General features: G+C 31.2%; 1 protein-coding gene across 10 annotated transcripts in view; it reads left to right on the forward strand.

Moving 5' to 3' along the window:
- The window catches only part of LOC129805831 (PRL-1 phosphatase), a 50,565-nt gene that overhangs the window by 12,912 nt on the left and 22,283 nt on the right, over window positions 1–15,370 (forward strand). For 2 of the 10 annotated variants that reach the window (XM_055854027.1, XM_055854035.1), the window contains exon 1: window positions 11,179–11,358. The exons of the other annotated variants lie outside the window; for them this stretch is intronic. The gene's annotated coding sequence lies outside the window, so the exon portion shown is untranslated. Of the gene's footprint in view, window positions 1–11,178; window positions 11,359–15,370 lie in introns of those variants that run through there. 10 annotated transcript variants of the gene reach the window in all.

Raw genomic sequence — 15,370 nt, forward strand, 5'->3', positions numbered from 1 at the left:
ACATTGAAAGGCAGAAGGGCAACAAAACTAATTAATTCACTTTTATAGATATATTAATGCCATACAGTAATTAATCAAGAAGTATGGTAATAGAATTATGTTTTATAGAAAATTCCATGATGGAACATGATGGAAATTTGGAAAGAATGTGACTTGTGATTAAAAAAAATTAATTGAAGTATATTCATAATATCCATCAATATAGAAAAAATTGTCCATTAATTTTGTGAATTACCTTGAAACAAATTTGATACATCATTTGGTTAGACTTTTTTTTTTCTAGAACAAGGAGAAAATATTTCAATTTATACGAAATAGAGAAGATGGTAGAGTCAAAAAGGTGTATTCATTGTCACGACAATCGATGAATTTCTCAGAAAAAGAAAAAAAAAAACAGTTGTTAATTTTTTCTTTTTTCTCTCCATTTTTTTGTGGTTTTTGAATAGAGGCTTAGAAAAAGAATTATATAAAGAGAATATCAATAAGTTTCCTCGAATTCGCCCACTCGTAAGACATGATATTGATATTGAACATGAATTTTATGTTATATAAATTGTACAATGAAGAAAAAGAATTATTTAAATGTAACTTTGCACGTTGAAGTAATGTGCCCAGAGAGAAAGAGGAAACACATGCCGTGAAATTAATGCTGCTTTTACGCAATTTTCATTGATAAAATCATTATGCATACATATATATGTATTGCTATGGTTGCCTATATCGATAAGAACTGTATAAGAGCGGGTGGAAAAATTATCAGCATGGAAAATGTTTAGTCTATCAATAGACACACTCCATTGATGAAATATAAGGAAAATTACTAGTCACATTTTTCATCCTCCCTTCAAATTGTTTCTGTCGTCTGCATGAATAGCTTTTTACCAACATTAATTTTTGCAGCAGAAAATTGTCACCTTTAATAAGAATATGTTGTTCTCTCTGAGAATTTTTGTGGGACTTCTGCAGACCTTTGCGACAGCAGATGTTTCATGTTGCTTTAATGTTCAATTTCATGAGCATGACTCCTTTTTCGTCTTTTCTTTTGGCACAAAACATTCGCAAAATGCTCTTTTGTCATGAAATTCTTTTTTTTAGGCCGAAAAAGGTAATTTAGAATGCGGTACCATGATCGCAAATTACAGAAAATGGGGGAAGACAACACAGAATATTTTAAAATATATCGGAAAAGGCATAAATAATATTCAAAAATTAATAATGTCGCAGTTTTTTTTTATGTGTGAAAAGTTTGTGGAAAACAAGTTATCAAGAATTCTATTGAAATCTTGAAAAAAAAACATTAAAATAGCGATTTACAGATGATTAGAGCAGATAAGTGTAATGCCAAGTTTTCCTATTATACTTAGTGCGTCATGCTAGAGCAAATGACGCAATTTCATGTTTTCTAATGTATGTAGGTGTGAAGTACAATGCTATAATAAAGATTTAAGAACTTATCACAAATTCTATAACACCACAAACGATGAAATGACATAAGCAAAAAGTAGAATGAGAATATTTATAAACTTTTCAATTGCCTTTTCCATGTAAGTTTAGCTAAACATTAAGGAAGTTTAAAAAGATTTTGTGGTACAGTAGGTAAGAGCTTAAAATCTTTGACAGAAAGAGTCCAGACCAGACTCTACACTTACAGTTGTTTGAATTCCTTCTGGTGCTAAGAACTGAATGTCTAAAAACGTAATAAAGTTAAAACCTATTTCAAATGGCGTAAGAAGCATCTATATTGCGGGAGAGGACGCACTTGTATGGTTTACGATGGACTTTAAAGATTCTGCCAGTACGGCAACATTGCAATATGATTGCGTTGTAATAATTCAAATTTTGCTATACGATCAATAAGGAAAATTTGACCGTGGTGTAACATATAAGATTAATAGTTTCTGAACTGCGAGAATGGCATAAAAGACAGCAAGTATTTTATTTTGCCTCTATCTCGTATTTTACCACCTGTTTACAAAGTTGGCAGCCATTAAATCGCTCCAAAACTGACCGAATCACGGTTGGCACGCATGGAAAATTGCTCAAATTGCATGAAGAAGTATGGTTCAGTGAGCTCAGAAAACAATTATAACGAACAGTAACATCTTTTACTGATCGTATTACTCCATAGAGTGTACTCTTTCTAACACACGTGACTTTCCATTTCAAATTTTGTATACTATACACCTCTCTTTTTGTCTTATTACTCTTAATATTAATCTTATGTGTGACATCATCATGATCATCATATTTAAAGGTTAAACAAAAAGATTCTTTAGGTATTAAATATTACAAAAATACATTAAATAGTTTTATTTATTATCTGGGTCACATCCATCTACATTTCATCATCAGGGAGTTTTTTCAATCCTTTAGTATGCAAGCAAAATAACACTTTAATCTAAGTAACGTTTAAACTATAATTTGAAGAAACATAAAAATAATGAACCTGAATAAGGTTACGGTTTAGTTTTTATGTAACCAAACTTGTATTATTTATGTGTAAATATCCTTATAGTTACCGAAAAGGAACTGAAAGAATCATAACTACCATAAGCATTATCACTGGCTTTTGTTACAACTGGTTTTTCTCTCTTGACAAAGTGTTCTATTCAGTTAATTCTTCATGGCTTTCTCTCCCGAAGTATAAGCTTAGGGGTTAAATTCCTTGAAAGGATCGGACTTTAGACTGTGATTCTTTTGGAAGGATCCCCAGTAAACTTTTTATTATTAAAAGTAGATGGATTAAATCCAGAGTTCAAATCATTATATAGGATTAAAAAATTTTGGCGATAGAGCGGTTCGAATTATATCCACTTCCTCCGTTGATCAAATGACTGTATGATTTAGTCAATTCCTCTTATTCAAAAAAAAATATAAGCAAATTAGTTTTTATACATTTATTAAATATTTTAGTCAGGTTATTATTAGTAATGCGTCCATTTCTGTGGTACCACTCTGTAGTTCTTTCTTTTCTGATGACTATCTTCTTAAACTTCCTTCTACCTGAAAATTGGATATAACTCAGCAGCAAAAAAATGAAGATTACCTTGTATTAGTGTTGGAAGAATGTTGATCTTTTTTAGGTCAAACCAAAAGTGTATATAATATTTACCAAATTCTATCGTGCAAGACCTTCAAATGTACTTTTAAATGAAAAACTTTTGTATATGAGAATTGGATACTTTTCTAATAACACGATTTTATTGTCAATGGGCTAAGTTGGTGGAGACACACGACAAATTAACAATTTTGTAATGGAATTTTAAAGTAACAATTAACACGCATTAGCAAGTTCTGGGTGTTCAGAGAAAACAAGAAAACTTTGAAGGTAGAAATAGGATGTTAAATTTTGTATAATATGTGTTATGTAATAGCACGTATCTGAGAATGACATGATCATCATCTTCAAGTGCATCCTTCCAAATGACACCCAAACACATGCACGGGGCATTAACTGAGACGGAGCAAAAAAAAAATAAGAGATTTTTTTTTCTGTGAAATAATTGATGAAGTTAAACAACGCAAATGGCTAGAATAAAAATAGATGACTGTCTCTATATATAAACAGCTAAAATGTTGTATATGATCTATATTTGTGTGCTACAATAATTACGTATTCCCGTTGTCATGTAATTGCAGACAATGCCATGACAAGGAGGAAATTATTTGAATGAAAACACATACCGCGTATTTTGTCATTTGATGTTATGTTGATGTATAAAATTATAAAACATAAAATGTCTCCCATTGAGAAGTGACGTTACAATATCTAACTGATCTAACCCATATTGTCTGGATAGCTGTTAAATATGTTGACATCGTTGACATAGAAAATCATTCACCGAGAACCTTTCCCAATTCATAAGAATATTTCTTTTTATTTTTATTTATATTGATGTATTGGTATGTTTTTGTTATTTTGTGTATATTATTTAGTTTACAAATTTTTATTCAGATTACAATGTGTATTAGAAATATATGCCTTAAGATGTTTAAGTCATTTGCATAGGGTAGGACTCGAACTTATAACTGACATTCAAGCCAGGGGCGGAATGTCATACCGCCCAAAAGTCGAAAGCTCTTACCGCTCTTACCAATTGCACCACTGATCTTCCATGAATGTAGGGGAAAGCCTGCTACCTTCGAACGATTCAGGCTTCGGACAACTCAATTTTTTCTGTGTTCTTAATGGATTTAGGGCAGAATCACATTGACAATAAAATGCTCGCCGTAGCCTCACCGTATTTCGGTAATTTGCGCATTTTCATTGCAATTCTTATGCAAATTCTCAATTACCGTATTACCTTATCCCATACTCAGTGGCACTAGGTGAAAATAATATAAGAAAATTAAAAAAAAAAGAAAACGAAAATTCGATAAACGGTGAGCAAAAAAAAACTGTAAGAGATATTATTCGTACAGTTTTTTTTGCTCACCGTTTATCGCATTATGGTTTCATTTCTTCAATTTTCTTGTATTATTTTCACCCAGTGCCACCGAGTATGGGATAAGGTAATACGGTAATGGAAAATTTGCGTTAGAATTGTAATGAAAATGCGTAAATTAACATGAGCATTTTGCTGTCAATGTGATTCTGCTCTTAATCGATGGTTCTTTTCGGAAAATTTGAGGCATGTGCGACTAACTATTGAAATATAATATTATAATAGGTTAAATTAATTGAAAAAAATATTATATTGAAAAAAAAATGAATTGTTCTAAGCTTGAGTCAATCTTGAGCTAGAGGTCAATCAGGTAAAGATAGCTACTTAGGGCCTTTAAGAGGTTCGAAATAGGCCTTTACTAACACTTTGAATTATTTCTTCTACTAGTTTTTGAATACCAAAGTTGAAACGATCTAATGAGAATATTGTTTGACCGAATGGGAAAAGTTAGAATTTCTTTGTAAGGTCTTTACCGTTCTAGAAAAGTCTCAATTAGTTTCAAACGGATTATAAGACAGCTATAAATGTAAATGTTTTTTATAATTGAGAATTCAGTTGTACTACTTCTGTTCTATTTAGATCCGTTAAAATCGGTTATGAATCGGTAAACAAAAAATGTGATATCTATTGAGTTGGATCACTAAAAGAACTTTACACATGAAACAAAAAATGCGAAACCAATTAGAGGACATGGTATCGAAATCAAGAAGTCGAACATACAGGAAAGTATAGATGCATTCTTGCTTGTGTGTCTACTCATTTTTTTCAAATCCAATTGCAGTTCTTTTAGTGTCGGGAAATGGTTTGATGTCTGAGTACGGAAATGACTCAATTGAAGAGATATTATACCTTGTTCATGAACTTATCTCATGATGTTTTGCCATTTTTCAGTCAGCCAACATACCAATCATTCTCTGAAAATAGGCACATAGTCAATGCTGTTGGCAATTCAATTGAAATTAGCAGTCCATCAATTGAATGGTGAAGATATATTCCAATTTATTACCATTCCAACCCTCGAACTGAACCATTAGAATGAGGATGGAACGTAATCATCCGATAGATTAATTGAGAGCAAGAGATGTCTTCTCTGGCTGTTTTGTTAATTAAAAAAAAAGCATCAGCGTGTGGTTATGGCTTGAGTTTTTATAGCAAAAAATGGGAGCAACAGATTAAAAATAATAACTATAAAACGTGATAAAATTTCCAAGTGAAAGATTTATCAAGATTTATAAACGAATGCAGTTTTTATTAAATATATTCCATTGATTAATTGGGAGTATTCGAACACCATTTCTCGATAAAATGTTACAAAATGTTATCTCAAAAGCATATTTATTGCTTTTAAATTGATTATCCGTATTGGTGAGACTTATTTAAAAATGTATTGCAGAATCACGAGAGTGTGTGGATTTTTTTTCTCCAATGAGAGTTCTACTTTACGAATGATCCATTATCTTTTTTCTGGACTTTCCAAATCGATAAAGATTTTTTTGTAACTTGACTTGCAACATACTTGACTCAATCAACATTCATGGAACTATACTTGAATTCAACTATACTTCATTTTCTTCAATACTATCAATGTAAAGTTTAATTAAATTACCATCAATACGTTCGATTTGACAGTTGAATTGAGTGTTACTAGAGAATTTTTTAATTGCAATCCATTTGTATAAATATAATGTTTAAAATTCACTCATGCGTAACTTCTCTATTATATGCAAAAAAAAAATATACAATGTATTCTCTGTTCATGTTCATTCAGAAAAAGAGATACGAGAACGATTCGAAAAATTTATACAAATATATAAATATGTTATGAAATGATGAGAATTTTGTTGTATTGCATAATTTCATGCGGATTGCAACTATTGTATTTTTAATTACCAAGAATCATTATCAAGGGTAAATCGATAATCAAAGTTTAATATACAGAAAAGAGTAGTGGCAGTATTTAATGCCTGTACCTGTAGTGGTCCCCTTACATTTAAGAATTCTAATACAAAAATTTGATCAAATACTTTTTTTTTTTAGTATTCTCAACTGCTACATTATTATGGAAAAAATACCAATCTATTCAAGATGATAAAGGGGCCTTGCCTGGCCTTCAGTGTTGCCACTATGCTATTTCGATCATAAAAATCAAGTAAATTTTTCTAATGTTTGGGATGCATTTAGATTCGTATACATTTCGCTTTGATTTTTTAATTGAAGTTATATCTAATGTATCTATTAAATTGTTAAGCTCCCCAAATACAAAATACAATGTATTTTTTGTTTAATTTGTAACTTTTATATTGTTCACGATTTATTCAGGCAAAGTGGAATAGTTAACAGAAAAAATTGCTTTAGATTGATTTTATTAAATGTAGGTAAATTTAATCGCTGATGGTTATCTATTATCTGTCCTTTGACCTAGATTCTTGTTGTTATAAAACCTATTAGGTCATGGATTGGAAAGTTATACTTTTTAATGAACACTAATGTCTGCATTATGTTTATTGATTTTTTGTAACTTTTTGTAAAAGTTATTCTGCGTTCGGCATTAAAGAGGGTTTCAAAAAAACCTTGTTTAGAAAAGTTTTCGGGTGGTGATTATTATTTCCAATGAGTCCATTAGGTCCATCCATTTAAAACTTTTAAAGCCTTTAATAAGGTATATAAGATGAATATTAATTAGGCGCCTCTGAATGCCCTTAAAGGAAAATCCCATTACCCTTTATCAGATGGAATATGTTTACAAATCAAATGTTTTTGTACGCATGCCATTAATCTTCCAATACGGAACACTTAGAAAAAAAGAACAAACAAATAACTCAATGTAAACATAAACATAATTGCAATCGTGTTAACTTCGGACGATTTTTGCGACAGGCAAAAGAAATAACAAGACATTCTATACACTGAAAGATCGTATTGCAAGGTTTGTTTTATTGTATCAAAAGTGTGATAAAGTTCTTTTAGTCACCCTCACATAACCATGGGTAATGGATATACATTAGTTACATCTTAGCTTATTTTTTATCGGTCAATACTTTCTAAACTTCATCCTGCAGCGCCATCATTAATGCATGGCTTATATTATTTTGAGAAACTATAATTAACTTTCATTAAAATTATGCAATTGAACTCTGATTTGAATTTTGAATATTAAAAAAGATTGCTTCTTATTAGCACTTCCTTATTAAATTAGTTTACAAGAAATTTGAGAAGAATCATACTTCAAACTATTAGTAATGCCCAGCACACAATTACTTTTGTTTTGTAAAAATGTTTTTGACATTTCAGTGAGAGTGAATGAAACGTAGACCTAGTCATCTCGCTCTCTCTCATAGTAAATTATGAAAACATGTTTACAAACAAAAGTTATTGTGCGCCTTACCAGTGCACAATAAATTTTGTTTGTAAACATGTGTTCAAAATTTCTCATAAGAGGGAACAAGATGGCTTGATCTAGATCTCACTCGCTCTCATTGAAATGTCAAAAACATGTTTACAAAGCAAAAGTTATTGTGCGCTGGGCATAAAATACGAAGCTTTTTTAGGTAACAAATTAAAGGTACATAACGCGTTGCAACCGATTCTAATATGGCAACGGTTCAAAGATCTTTCAAATACAACCAAAATTATTTCAGTCCGTTCAGAATTAACATTGTCTAAAAAGCTACTAAATCGAAGGAAAATTAAATCTCACCGAAATAAATATAAAATCTTTTTATTCTCTTTTAAAAGGATAAATTTCTAAAACGCAAACTGCATTTCTCGAACTTGCCTTGCAAATACAACGTTTTTATCCAACATTTTTAATTTTTACTGCAGATTTTGTGTCGTTCTGTAGGCGTGTCAAGTAAATGGAAATATATTGCGCAATTGAATTGATGTAAAACTTTGACTTTCTTGCAAAATGTTTAAACTTTCTTTTGTTATTTTTTTTTGTTATTTCTACCTAAACTGTTTATGCTAATGGATTGATTAAAACAATTCAGTCTTTCTTGAATACTATTAACCTTGATAGAGGGTTTATGTTCCTTTGTGTATGGCTTCTTCAACCACAAAATCAACTTGATAGTGGCTATAAGTGTCATAGCGATGAAATAAAACTAGGAGCGTGCACATGTGGATGAATTACTATATAAATGTAATTTATCTCTTACAATTTGCAAGCGCGATCTATGAAATTTGATACATATTTTTTATACATGTACTTATGTATCAAATTATTGCCATGAAACATATAATTGAACGATAAGATTGTCTGGATTTGATAGATAGAAATCACCGGGCATTCTGTCGCATTATGCTGACCCAGTGGTTCATTTTATAAATAACAATAAAAAGGAGATGTGAAAGAAGTGTTTCTGAAGTGTGTCATTCAATCTCTTAGACGATATCGCGAGAGTTAAACATTTGAGACGTCAATATTAAAAGAAGATGAAGCAAAAAAAAAAACAGCAGTAATCATGTGATAATTGTATTTCGTATGGCGCCACGATCTTTCGTTGTATTGGATATTTGATTGTGTAAATGTATACAGAGGGTGAATCATAGAAATTTACTTGGAAAACTGAGAAATGAAAAATTTCCACCAAAAACAACAAACACCTACAATTTAGGATTATTTGTTATCACACAATACTCTATTTCTACTTCTTCGCAAAAATCTATGTCATCAAGGAAAATTGTGGTATGAAAATTCGTGATTTTTTTTATTTGCTTTCTGCACTAGTTTTCCTTTTCCTTCTTTTTGTACATAAATTGATATGTTGCTTGGAGTTTTTTTTTGTTTATGTCTGCCACAACAAAATATTGTTGGTGAAAATTGTCTTCTTCGTGTCTTTAACAATTTTCCTTGGAGAAATGCAACATTTTATTTTGTATGTTGCACGACAAGAATGTCTCATTGCGACAGACACGTTATGCAAAATTGATTTTACAGAGCATTTTTCAAATGACGCAAATTGTTCATGATAACTAATAAAAGAATATAAACTAGAATGGAATTTTAAATGTATTTTTTTTTATTACTATAAGACATCATACATCACTGACAGTCAATGAAAAAGTGCACTGTATAATTAAATGAAAATCAATATGTAGGTGTGTCGGAGACGTACGTACAATGTGATATTTAAGTTGTCGTGTAATTACCAAGAAGTTGAGGATCAGAACAATAAAATAGAAATTGTATTTATAAATCATCATAGGCATAACTCTATGATTAATTGGCCAGTAATTAATGTTATTTCTTCTCGAAATAAAATGAGACACAGCTAAGGATTTGAAAAAGTTAAAGTGCAATAAGAGAGGGTGGAGCAGTTTCACGTAGCCGGTAGCTTACTAATAAGTCCATCTTGTTTCTCTGAGCTATTTGGAAATAGAATCACATTATGCATTACTCAGAACAAGATGCAATAATACAATAGACACCTTTTGCTCTGCGTCTTATAATTTAATTTGTTATTGAAAAAATCTATATTATCGGGTCATACCTGTCTGAAGTGCCCTATAACTGATTAGAATCTTCCTAAAAATAGTAATTTAAAAACAAGTTAGAGGTTGATGATTAAGTGAACAGAGTACTAGCTTTGCGAAACTATACTGAGTTCAAGACTAATAAGCTTCCAGAGTTCTTTGACTAAGCAAGATCTAATGCCATATGACAAATGTCATATGACAAATTTTAAAAATTTTATATGGTAAATTGGGATAAATGAATAGAAAATCATGTTCATACCAATTACTAAAACCTTCATAGAGTTCCTTGCAATGGCCAGTCGATGTTCACTGGCATTTAAAGTTATCTTGCTCCCCAATTTACTAGGAAAATTTGTCATATGACATTGTCATACCATTATAGAATTGCCTTACAGGACAAATTATAAACAGACCCAAAAACAAAAAAAAAACATAATCTAAACAATTTTGGAATACTACAAAATTATTTTTGTTTTATACGATATACTTCAGTCGAGTTAGAATTTTAATATTTCATAACAAATTGGTGGTAGGAAACTACAATATAAGACCTTATACAGTCTTAGCGATAGCCCCACGAGCTTTCATAACTAACTTTCCAGATATTCTATCAATATATTTGAAAAAAAAATTAATCTGGGAATTTTTACAATATCAACATCTGTGGTTACATTTTCTTTTCAATTTATTCGTATAAACTGATAGTTATACTAAAGCGATGGTCGTCACCGTCTTCATCAAAACCTCGTGGGAAATCGGCGGAAATCTCGTTTCATTCGGCCGTAAATATGTATTTTGATAAAATTGATAAATTGTTCACTTTTTGTACAGTTCGAGTAATAAAATCACGAGTTACATAATACTTTACGCTTGAATTACCTTTTAAATTTATACAGTCATCACGTCAAAATTCTAACAATAATTTTATAATAAATAGATAATTATAGTAATTTGAACAATAAGAATAAGATTTAGAACATCCCAAAAAACATGCATCATTGTCTTAAATCAGTCAACCAGAATGATCTAAATTAATCATGAGTGATCATTAATTACTTAACAAGACCAAAAATTGAACTTTTGGCAAAGCTTCTAGTGATTCGTCACTTAAGATCATCATAAAGATACTCAAGAAGCTAGTCGTCAAGTCTGTCGAAAATTGCTGTCTCAAATTTTCTCTTATAGCTAAAATTTTATGCTGATATGTGTAAGTTGATTTAAGGAAAAGAGAAGAGTCCAAACGTGTGTTCAGTCTCACTTGTCAAGTAGCACTGAAAAGTCCTTCCAAGAACACTGTCGGACTTTTATTAGCAAAGAAACAAAAAAAAAACGATAATTAAAGAAAAAATAAATAAAATAGAGATATCTTTTGTCGGAACATTTGTTTATACAAAAAGTTTTTATTTATAACGAGTGTCATTTGGATACAATCAAAGTGGGTACCAATGCAAGATCATTTTCCTGTTTGATTGGTCGTATGTTATTTTGAATGGTAACTGAAGCGTCATTTCGATATTTTGCAATCGAAGGGGCATAAGTCTTTTATTAAATAAATTCTTAGGAGAGATAATTGAACTTTCAACTTACTGTCAGTAAATGATTTCTATTATCATATGGGTGACTGTATTTTGTCGTGGAACTAGTTTGTACCAAAATCATAAATTATCTGTTTTGACAGTTGCTGTTAAAGCTAACATATCGACTCAAAGATCATTAACATCATTTTCTTTTGCCTAACATTTCTTCTTCAGCTTCAAAGCCATGTTTCTGAGAATGTCTTAAAAAACACCTCGTATGATTCTTTTAGGATATACGAAAATCTCTTTGCATCATTTCTCATAACGATTTTTCAAGGTCAAAGGTTTAAAAGGTTCTAGAGAGCATATTTCTAAAGCGAATGGGCACTGGTAAAAATGAAAGGGGCAAGGTGTGGTACTTTGATACGGCTCAAGCTTAAGAGAACCCAAAGTTTTTCTATATATCGACGGGTCAGAATATAAAATGAATAAGTCGCGAATGGCTACTTTACAGGAGAGCGATTTCAAATTGAGATTTTACATGCTGAAGGATTTTTAAGATTTGAAACCCCTATAGCTTTAGGAATAAGTTACTCTCCGGTATAATATATTCACAGGGAAGGTAGAGTGTGTCAAGGAGTACCTGAAAAGCAAAAAAAAAAAAAAACTAATTTAGCAAAAAATCGACTTATATTCTCACAAGTCGATGTGTTCCATGGGTCAGATTCATTAAGGAATATATGATGGAATATATATGGAATATATTGAGTTGTCCGAAGCTTGCGTTATTCCGAGGTACTGCACTTTCCTCTAGTTCGAATTGTCCTGTTGTTTATTTGAAAGTAAAATATCGTACAGTGGGACCTCGATAGAGTCAACCCCCGATAGAGTCAACAGCTATTTTTTTACTCTACGGACTTCAATAGAGTCAACTTGGACCCAAATTGATTCCGATAGAGCCAACCTTTTCATTATTCTTGAACTAATAATATTGTATGACTTTTACGAAATTAAAATCAGTGTTTTGGTGTATCAATGTATCGTCTTTAACACAAGAAAAACAATATAATGATAAAATTCGTATATTAACCGTGTAATCAATTTTCGACAAAATAATTTTCTTTTCGTTATTTTAAGCGTTTTAACCGATTGAAACTTCTCTTGTCTTTTCTCTCTTGCCTTAAGATTTTTTGATTAAGCCCTATGTTCCCGTATGACGTGTTTTCCTGTAATCACAAAAAAAACGATTTTGGCGGTAGAGAGGAGGGATAGGGAGGAAATGAGGGTCGTAATGGTCATAATAATAATCCCCAGGTTGACTTATTAGGGGGTCATCTGAAGACTCTAAATAGATATCTCTAACCATTTAGCGCCTATTTTTCAGAACAAGAAGAAAATGAGAAAAATTGGTTTCATATCTCTTTTTGTGAAGTTTAGAACCATAGTTATGTTATAACGAAAAGAACAACTATCAATCTCTTCTTTCATACAATAAAAGTTTAAAATAAATTCTAATTAATAACGTTAATTGAATAATAATTTTCAACAATTAAATATCTACCGGAGCTCTTCTAAAAAAAGTGAAAAAAGAAATCTTTAAAACACCATTTCCCCATCTTAACATCGTGAATGGACCTCAATTTTATCATATGGATAGTAATTAGATAGATAGATAGATAAATTTATTCATCAACAATGCTTTCGAAGTACAGTTTCGTTTCACTGAGATCCCGTGCAATTTTTAGCGTCCACCGCCGTCTTAGCGTTGGTGACCAACCTTCAGAGCAAAACGGTGGAAAAGCTCTTTCTCAGGTTGTATATGCCAGTCATGTAAAAACATGTTTGAACTTTTTTTCTGAATTCACAAAATTCCAAGGAAAAAGAGAAAAAAAAACATAATTTTCACTTATAATAAAAACATTCTGTAAAATGATTTCTTAATCTCCAACTTTTGCGTAAACATACGACTTTTTGGACCAGATTTTTATGGATGGAGTAGAATTTATGGATTAATTAATTCAAATATTCTACTATCGTGTTAAATTTATCAATTATCTAGTACAAACATAAAATATCAAAATTTCATATTTTAATTGATTTTTTGCGAACTCCGATAGAGTCACCGAATCCAATGGAGTCAACAGGCCTGGAAATAATTAGTTGACTCTATCGAGGTCCCACTGTATTTTAACGAAATTAGCTCTTACAGTGAAACAACACTAACTCGACAAACATTTAAATAAATTCTACAATCGCAAACATAATTTGTTATTCACTTGAATATTGAGAATTGAATAAATTTCTAATTTTAATTTACAAAAAAACAATATAGGGGAAGTGCTCATAATTTTGGACAGTCTGCATATAAGCATCGATATCCCAAGTTTGAAGTGCGATATTTTCAATACTAATTGACTTTTTTTGTTACTCTCTTTTCAGAAGGATTGTTTAGAAACTTGGCAAGCTATTTATCATCTCATTTTTACTAAAATTAGTTTTAATACGTTTAAAAATGAATTGATATGTAGAGGTGAATTTGACTCTTATTTTGGACAACTTGGTTATTAATTTTTACAACTTGTCTGTAAATTTGGACAGCTAATCCGCCTCAACAGGATGCCCATTGTTCTTCATTTCATGAACCAATCTTACCAAGTCCTCTTCCTGGTCATGTAAGGGAAACGTGGAATGTCACAAGAAGCCCAGAAACTTTCCATATCATTCATTAAAGTGAGTTGACTTCGATACTCCAAGTACGTGCGGATTCGCTCATTCCCTGCCCTTTCCGGGAGCCTTTCAAGGCATTTCTCGCTGCATCTCTTTCGTAGAGATGGTGCTCCTTTGTTTCTCTAGGCATTTGTCCAACCTAGTCATCACAAAAGCTAAAACTTCACGAAATTTCGTGAGAAAAACACCTGTCCAAAATAAGAGCCATCACCTCACTGGTAAATGTCTTAAAAAATTTCCCATTTTTCACACGAAAAATATAATTCACAAGGCAAATCTCACTTCAGGTCAAATGTACAAATCATTAGTAACGAGAATCAACACAATATTCAATGAGTATTCAATAATATCACTCAAAAAAACCGAAGAAACATTGTTAGTACTTCACCACGGCTAAATAAGAACTGAAGTAAACACGAAGTTCTGTCATATTTCTCGTAAGCAATTGCTCACACTGAATTTTCAACAAAGCAATTTCAACTCAAGTCATATTCAAAATTTAACGTTTTTAGTGTCAAAATCTTCCAAAAAGAACAAATATTTAGATAGAATTCATTATTCATCAAATATTGGAATAAAAATCCATCATTTTAATCAATTTATTTTTAGTGTCCAATGTTATCCTCAAAGTGTCCAAAATAAGAAACTGGACAAAATTATGAGCTTTTCCCCTAATACAAGAAAAATGATTTGAACTTTCGATTGCAAAGGTACGATTTATTTGTATGTTGAGATTTTATGCATACACTAAAAGACTGGTGTTCTATTAATATAAGAAAGGCGAGGGGAGGTAAGGGAGCATATGAGAAATCTCTAAATATTCCTGAAGAGTGATTTTGCTGTACATAAGCATAGTGAAATATTTAGCTATTTAGCATAATACTGAGATGTAGAGAGTGTGAGAACGAGAGAAATATAGACAGAGATCTAATACACAAGGTCAAGGGTAGATAAAACACGGCTGTTTCAAATAGAAAATGTGTTGACTTTTCCTCGCCAAACCACCTCCTGATCGACAATTATCTTTCTGAACAAGTATTGATCACAAAGTTGATTACTATTATGTAGATTTTGAGAATTGCAGCAGTATTTGCAATGTGACTTGGCTCTTTTTTTATTTATCTTACCTCTCCATAAAGGTATGTAATAATGTTTTACGATGTGAACGAGAGTTGCAGAATTGGAAATGAGTGTATGTGACTC

This window comes from Phlebotomus papatasi, chromosome 3, assembly GCF_024763615.1.
Source record: "Phlebotomus papatasi isolate M1 chromosome 3, Ppap_2.1, whole genome shotgun sequence".
Lineage (NCBI taxonomy): Eukaryota > Metazoa > Arthropoda > Insecta > Diptera > Psychodidae > Phlebotomus > Phlebotomus papatasi.